Source organism: Mytilus californianus, unplaced genomic scaffold (assembly GCF_021869535.1).
Source record: "Mytilus californianus isolate M0D057914Y unplaced genomic scaffold, xbMytCali1.0.p SCAF_10, whole genome shotgun sequence".
NCBI classification, from domain to species: domain Eukaryota; kingdom Metazoa; phylum Mollusca; class Bivalvia; order Mytilida; family Mytilidae; genus Mytilus; species Mytilus californianus.
The window spans coordinates 40113896-40122922 of NW_026262582.1; positions in this window are offsets into that span (position 1 = coordinate 40113896).

Genomic DNA, 9027 nt, shown 5'->3' on the forward strand with positions numbered 1-9027 from the left:
GAAACCTACACCCACTGTAAAGGAAAGGCAAAGTCTATGATTTGCTCAGGGAAGCGAGAAAGTTTCAATAAATTCTAATGAGGGGTTTGGAGAAGATGCAGATACAAAATAAAGCAATGGCAAAATTGATGATTTGCTAAGGGAAACACTAAATATTTTCCAGTACAAACACCAAAATGGAGATGTACAATAGTATAGGGGTTAAGGAAGTGAATCAGATACAAATGTGTACTGTAGTGTGCAGGCATGACAAAGTCCATGTCATGCTAAAGTAAACCCCAAAAGGATGAAATGAAATAGGAAGTGCAAAAGTACACCATGTACAAATGAAAGATCTGTTGGGCAAAATTTGTCATCGAATTTTATAGGAAAACTACAATTAGTTTTGCCTATTAAGACCATGCATTATAAATAAAAAACACAATGAAAAACCTGCACAGTCCAGCTATCAACTTTAACAAGGAAATAAAAAACAGCTAAAAAATTTGAAAGCTGGTTTAAATTGTGCTATTGCAGGAAGCTTGTTTATTGGTTGAAGACTTGCTAAAGCAAAATATCTAAAACAACACTCCTTGCAGGTTTCACCAAGTCTCATCATAAAATTTAATTGAAATTGGCAGTATTTGTGTGAGGACAATAAGTAATGTAGTAATTATCAGAATATACAAATCCTTATATATGCAGGTATCTTATCTTCCATACTAAAGGACAAGTATTATTAATCTTTATCTGCTAGTGATGTACCACCAGTTTTGTATACGACCGCAAAAAATTTTTGCAGTCGTATATTGGTATGACCTTGGCGTCGTCATCATCCGTCATTGTCGTAGTCGTCCGAAGACACATTGGTTTTCGCACAATAACTTTAGTTTAAGTAAATGAATCTCTATGAAATTTGACCATAAGGTTCAATACTACAAAAGGAAGGTTGGGATTGATTTTGGGGGTTTTGGTACCAACGGTTAAGGAATTAGGGGCCAAAAAGGGTCCAAAAATAAGCATTTTGTAACTTCCAGACAATAACTTGTGTGTTAGTGTATGGATCTCTCTGACATTGTACTGCAAGGTTCCATATCACAAAGGGAATGCTGGGATTGATTTTGGGGGTAATTGCCTCAAAATATTAGGAATTAGGGGCCAAAAAAGGGGCAAAAAACAAGCATTTTTCTAGTTTCATGACAATAACTTGTGTGTAAGTGTATAGATCTTTCTGAAATTGTACTACAAGGTTCCATATCACAAAGGGACAGCTGGAATTGAGTTTGGGTGTAATTGCCCAAAACATTTAGGAATAAAGGGCCAAAAAGGGGCCAAAAATAAGCATTTTTCTAGTTTCCAGACAATAACTTGTGTTCAAGTGTATGGATCTCTCTGAAATTGTACTGCAAGGTACCATACCACAAAGGGAAGGCTGGGATTGATTTTGGAGGTGATGAATCATAAGGGGGTTAATCTCTGTGTTGACATTTGCAGGCAAGGTTCATATTTGTGTTGAGAGTTTCAGACAAGGTTTATCTCAGTGTTGAGATTTTCAGACAAGGTTTATCTCAGTGTTGACAGTTTCAGGCAAAGTACATTTTTATGTTGAGAGTTTCAGGCAAGGTACATCTCTGTGTTGACAGTTTCAGGCAAGGTTCATCTCTGTGTTGACAGTTTCTGGCAAGGTATATCTATGTGTTGACAGTTTCATGCAAGGTTCATCTCTGCTGACAGTTTCATGCAAGGTATGTCCTTGTGTTAACAGTTTAAGACAAGGTTTATCTCTGTGTTGACAGATTCAAGAAAGGTACAACTATGTGTTGATAGTTTTAGGTAAAAAGTCTGTTGTGACAGTTTAGGCAAGGTAAATCTCTGTGTTGATATTTGGAGGCAAGGTTCATAATTGGGTTGAGAGTTTCAGGCAAGGTTTATCTCTGTTGACAGTTTCAGGCAAAGTACATTTTTATGTTGCGAGTTTCAGGCAAGGTACATCTCTGTGTTAACTGTTTCAGACAATCAGGCAAGGTACATCTCTGTGTTAACAGATACAGGCAAGGTTCATCTCTGTGTTGACAGTTTCTGGCAAGGTATATCTATGTGTTGACAGTTTCAGGCAAGGTTCTTCTCTGCTGACAGTTTCATGCAAGGTATGTCCTTGTGTTGACAGTTTAAGGCAAGGTTCATTTCTGTGTTGACAGATTCAGGAACGGTATAATTATGTGTTGATAGTTTCAGGTGAAAAAAAGTCTGTTGTGACAGTTTTAGGCAAGGTAAATCTCTGTGTTGACATTAGTGGCCAGGTTTATTATTGTTCTTAGAGTGTCAGGCAAGCTTTATCTATGTGTTGACAGTTTCTGGCAAGGTATATCTATGTGTTGAAGGTATCAGACAAGGTTCATCTCTGCTGACAGTTTCATGTATGTCATAACTGTGTTGAGAGTTTTAGGCAAGGTTTGTCTCTGCGTTGACAGTTTCAGGCAAAGTACATTTTTATGTTGACAGTTTCAGGCAAGGTACATCTCCGTGTTAACTGTTTCAGACAATCAGACAATGTACATCTCTGTGTTGACAGTTTCAGGCAAGGTTCATCTCTGTGTTGACAGTTTCTGGCATGGTATATCTATGTGTTGACAGTTTCAGGCAAGGCTCATCTCTGTGTTGACAGTTTCTGGCATGGTATATCTGTGTGTTGACAGTTTCAGACAAGGTTCATCTCTGCTGACAGTTTCATGCAAGGTATGTCCCTGCGTTGACAGTTTAAAGCAAGGTTTATCTATGTTATAACAGTTTATGGCAAGGTTCACCTCTGTGTTAACTGTTTCAGGCAAGGTTCATTTCTGTGCTTACAGTTTCAGGCAAGGTACATCTCTGTTGACAGTTTAAGGCAAAGTGCATCTCTATGTTGATAGTTTCAGAAATGTATGTCTCTGTGTTGACAATTTCATGCAAGGTATGTCCCTGTGTTGAGAGATTCAGGCAAGGTTCGTCTTTGTGTTGACAGTTTAAGGCAATGTTCATCTCTGTGTTGACAGATTAAGGCAAGATACGTCTCTATGTTGATAGTCTGACAAGGTACGTCCCTGTGTTGACAAGTTTCATGCAAGGTATGTCTCTGTGTTGACAGTTTAAGGCAATGTTCATCTCTGTGTTGACAGTTTAAGGCAAGATACGTCTCTATGTTGATAGTCTGACAAGGTACGTCCCTGTGTTGACAGTTTCGTGCAAGGTATATCACTGTGTTGACAGTTTAAGGCAAGGTGATTATTAGTGTTGACAGTTTAATTGTTCAATCAAAACGGGACGAAAAGTCAGAGGGACAATTAAAAATCTTAAATCCAAGCAGGATTCTCACACGATGGCCAAATGAAAATAAACGAAGATTATACAGCAATAAAAAAATAAAAAAGATAAAATTCACAAACACCGCTGAAATTGGGAATTAACATGTATCTTCCTGAATGGTTTACAGTTCCTGCATTATTTTTATTGGCACTTGTCATGTAACTTATTGTCCGAGAGACACGATCATGACATAACTAAAATACTGAAATATTGAACAGATATGTAGTGAGTTTCTTCTAAAGACTTTTTTTTTTGGATTAAAAGGCTCGCCGTTGTGCATAAGCACACACGATGGTCTTAACTAAATAAATAACATGAACAATACACTATATATCAACCAATCAAAATCCAGGATACTTATATAAGGTGTAATTTAATCGAGAACAAAAATTAGAATTAAAACTAAAACAATATGAAACTAACCAAAATAGAATGAACTTAAGTCTGGCGTATCTTTTAAAAAATCTAAAATCTCAGTCTGATGAACAACAACTTAGGGAGCTACCATTTGATTTTTATGGGGGCTAGGATGAAAAATTTTGTCCTGCATTTTTTTTAGTTGTAATCTCTGTCCTGTCTTTTTATTTTTCAATCTATTCGGTCCTGCTTTTTTTTATTACTGTAAATTCAGAAATTATTGCGTGCATTTATTATTGCGATTTTTCAAGAATTGACAAAAATGCGAGATCAATTATTGCGATTTCCAAAAAATCTGCATACAGATCTATGTTTCAGTTATCAGATTGTGAGTTCTTATTATTGCGATATTCAACCAGTCGCATTGTATTCGCATTAATAAAAACCTCGCAATAATTTCTGAATTTACAGTAGTTTATCCTGACTTATTTTTACATAAATTGTCATCCTGCCTTTTTTTTACTCAATACTCCTGTCCTGCCTTTTTTACAAATTTCATCCTAGCTTTCTCTTGTATCCGAAGGTCTGTTTTGGATTTGGTTTGGGCCAGGATTTAAATTCGTGCATATATAACATATGTGTTCTTGTTTCAGAATTAAGATAGAATTCAAACGTGGGTAAAAAATGCATTTTGATCTACATAGGCCCAGCTTTCTCTGGTATCCGAAGGTCTGTTTTTGGATTTGGTTTGGGCCAGGATTTTAATTCGTGCATACTGTAAACCAACTAATTTTCGCGAGCGATTTATTTTCGCGACTTTCGCGAGAAGAAAAATAACGCGAATATAAATCGTCGCGAATATGTAAAACTTGGATTTTTCCTTATTTATCTACATCAAGTAAATTTGAGAATCGCGAAATTAAATCGCCGCGAAATACTCTAGAAAGGGCAAAACGCTACGTAATTGATTCTTTTGTAATTTAAGTCCCATCTTCAAAAAATGGATACTATCGAAGCGATGAACATAAAAGGGATAATATGAAAAGAAGAAAGGTGGAAAAATGGAGAAAGGGACGACATGCATGGTGCACAAATAATTATATACCATAAGCTTCATATGTAGAGTAGATGTGCAGCATATGATAACTACTCCCAATATAACACGAGGGTCTGGATGGGGTCCTTTATTTCTGTATTCTTTTTTTTACGCCATTTTTCTCTATTCGTTATACTTTTCGCCCATTGTTCGCTTTTCTTTATATTTTAGCACCTCATTATTCTCTATTCTCTATTTATTTGGGTCCATTTTTTTCTATTCTTTATATTTTTTGCCCATTATTCTCTATTCTGTAAACCACCATCCACACCATAGCTCTTATAACATTGTGTTAATAAAAAAGAACACATTAAATAAAGCAAAATAAGCTGAAATAAAATTAACATTTAATTATCTGCAACGTGAAGATGGGATCCAAGCGTCTGTTATGAAGCTTCTTGTTAACCAAGTTCGGCGAATGAACATTCTGCTCCCAACGTAGAGTATAGGGATGGCACACCTAAATTGTTCCCATAAAAGTAGAGTGACGGCACATATACATTACTCCCAAATAGAGGAGAGGGGCTACACATATCCATATGTGGAGTAGAGGGGCAACACATGTAAATTTCTCCCAATAGAAAGGGTGGGTCAAAAGCAAGTTTTTGCGAAATTTTATTTAAAATATCTGTAATACAAACAAAATAAATGGGATCAACCACATGTGATGCAGATTTGGGAAGATTATAACCCCTTCCACTAATTCTGAAGATATGCAGAAGATTCTGAACCATGCCCTCTAAACTAACAAAAGTTTCAATTGCTCAGGAAAATAACAGCTAATATACATAACATGTTTGACAGATGTTATCTCCTTGTTTTGGTAATGTTGTATCAAATTCTAATTAATTTTACAAGTTACATAAACATGATGTTTTATAGACAAAACTATTATCTTAATTTGGATAAACAAGACATTTTAAAATGTAAATATTTGTGCATAACATCGCTTTACTTGAACATGATAGGTAAATTCGATGAGGCCCATATATGGGTATGGTGTTTGTAAACTGTACTATTTTCTTTTCAACTATTTGTTGACAGATTAATTTAGCTTATTCGATCATGAAAATATGTTGTAAAAAAAAAAAATCTTGACCTTTTTTTGCACCGATGAGACCTTTATTGGGTATGGTTATAGCCGTCCATTTTGTTCTTTTATTAACTTCTAAGGTAGATAAGTTAAGCTTATACTTAGCTTGAAATAAACCTGTGTATCTAGCATGAAAAATATTGAAATATTGAATCAAATATAAATATTCTAATTAATTTTGCCAATTATTGTTGAACCGATGACAAAGATGAATTAAGTTATTTTCTTAGTTTGAAATAATATTTTATATCTAGCATAAAAAATGTTAAACAAAAATACACAAAATTTTTATTTTTTGAATATTTTTCTTGCGATTTTTGTTTCATCGAACAACAAACATAAAATATGCACGTTTTTTCGAAATAGCCGGGTTTGAAGTGACTCAGATCATTGACTTTTACACATGGAAGTAACATCGGATACTCCAAAAAGTAATACATAATTATTTTGAGACAGGTTAATTCAAAATTGTTTTAGATCAGACATCTTCATCTTTCGACCGCGCGCGTGTTGTGGCGGCCATGGTTTTTCGGTACAAACATTTTTTTGTAACTTTAATAAATAGCAAACAATTTTTTTCGATAACATACATGAACCTGATTTTTTTAAATGCATGTTTTTGTTGTTTTTTTTTGTCTTTGCCTGGTACTCAAAAGAAACTAACTATATTTATTCAATAAACTTTCTTTCTGGAACAAACAATTTTGTTTTACGAGATATATTCAGAATAAAACAATTCAAATTTAAACCATTACCTCCAAAAGACGAATTGTCGGTGCCTTAGCTTGACGCTGCCTGTTGATTGACATTCTTTTAAGTCAGTGACACTAAATGTCCTGAAATGATCTCTTTGGTCCGACCATGGGCCACAAGGTCTACTTCTAACTTCCCCCTTTTGATACCCCAGATAAATTAGTTAAAGAGAGTTGTCCTCGAAGGTTACAATTTATATTTATAAACAGAGTGATTATTAGTTCCCTCAAATTGTTAAGTAGTGAGCACTCTAGTCTAGTGTTGTTTGACAAGTAAATATTGGGGCTTTAATAATCAAACTTAACACTTCCGTTCACATCCAAAGTGACGCGTATGTCTGGTGGAATGTGTAATGGTGAATCTTTTCCGACAGTGTACTCAGTCCGTTTAAAATAAATTCTCTAGTTAAGAATTGAATGCTTCTTTTTAATATTTTATAGTGGTATAAAAGCATTGACCGAAGCACATTGTGTATAAAGCGCGCGATCAACGTCATGGCTTGTTTCCAGGTGAGCTTGAAATAGTTTCTTATTGAGCTCTACTAGAAATTAAATCGTATACTGATAATGAGTATTAAAGAGTGCATTTCAATCTAGTATATAATTTTTTAATCATATAATGAACGCGCTTAATCCTTAATCAATCTGGGAAAAATACACATTAGTCATATAACCGGAAGATGCGCATCTTAAAAAAGTGCATCCTTACAAAATTAGTTAATTTGGTCGAAGCATTTAGCTCAAGTTTTCTAAATCTTAAAATAGGCTTGAATGGGGAAAAACAATTCATATTAAAATAATACTATAACGTAGACGTTTCATAGTATTCCAACCGCCTCGGTGGTGTCGTGGTAGCGTGTTCGCCTCGATAGCGGGAAGTCGTGGGTTCGAACCCCGGCCGGTTCAAACCAAGGACTTTAAAATTGGTATTTGCTGCTTCTCTGCTTAACACGCGGCATTAAGGAGTAAGAGTAAAGACTGGTCAGCTCTGAGTCAGATTAATGTGTCCATGTAAGGTGATATGTCTTCCTGCTCACTGTTACCTTATGAACTAGCATGTTAAAAATCTGGCTCAGCGTGTCTGTCTGGTACAAAGCAGGGTTAATATTCATATTACATTAACATATTCTCGTTCTGAATACGCATATTAATTTGCCGCTGGACGTTAAACAGTCATCCGACCATCATCATAGTAATCCACAATTCTGATTGGCCGACAACAATCACATGGTGTTCCAATGTGTTATTTTTAATTTCCCAATAAAATGCAACTTCAATGATTGCAAGAGAATTAGAAAGATACAATGTGTATAAAACAAAACAAACGAACAACTTCTTTTCACTCGATGTTTCACATGTAATCAGACGAAATGAATGTTTCAATGCTTTATGCAAAATGTGCTTCGGTCAACACTTTTACACCCCAATAAAACTACAAAATGATCATCCGAGACGAAACAAGGACATCATCATTGATACAATATGCCAAATTTATTTTTGTATCATAAGATTCAGCACATATATGCTGTTAAAAAGCTATATATATGTTCAACCTAATTCTCTAGAAATACAACTTTGAACAAGGTGAGATAAAAGTAACAATAAAACAATAGTGCTATAATTTGTAGAATTGTGGAATTTTCTTAAATGCTTCAAAGAATAGTTGGGAATGTAGATCTAATATAAAACAATAGACACAGTTTATCTATAACATATGGTTATCACATAAAATGACTTTGCTTAATACGAGAATAGTTACTAATCATCCTATTGTTAATGTATTACACAATTATACCGAATTTTTCTGTATGTTTAACATACAAACTCTGGCTGCATATTATCATAACAAGAAGGCTGCATCTTATTATAACAAGTACAATATATCGATTAATAAAGTTTTAGAGTAACCCTTCAATAGGAAGGACTTCCCCAGGCCTCGATTGGGGACCTATATCCGTCTTTTTTTGAGGCACTAGATTGTTAATGTCACGATTAAACCCAACATAAGAATTGGAAATACCAATGTATCTTAATTATGTTAAAATGGAAATACAAATTTACTGTCTAAACATTGCCAATGATCTGTCTCATCTTGCACTGTTTTGTTTGTTGTTGATTTAAGGGGGAGGACTTTGATAAAAGGAGATAACTCTATAAATCTATCATGCGTTTTGTAATTGTCCGTGTCATCGATGCTTTTCAAGCTCTAACGTAAAACAGAGCTTAAATAATCTGTGTTTCTACACAGCTTACTATAAATCTAGGAAAATGATTGACTCAAACGTAACAGAGATCTTTCAGAATCATATCTGCCATCGCAGTTTGCAGTCTCAGTATCGGGCTAAGTAAATTTCTAGATTCATCAGGAAAGCTCAGTGGTAAAAGGTACTTAAAGAGAGTTTAATACA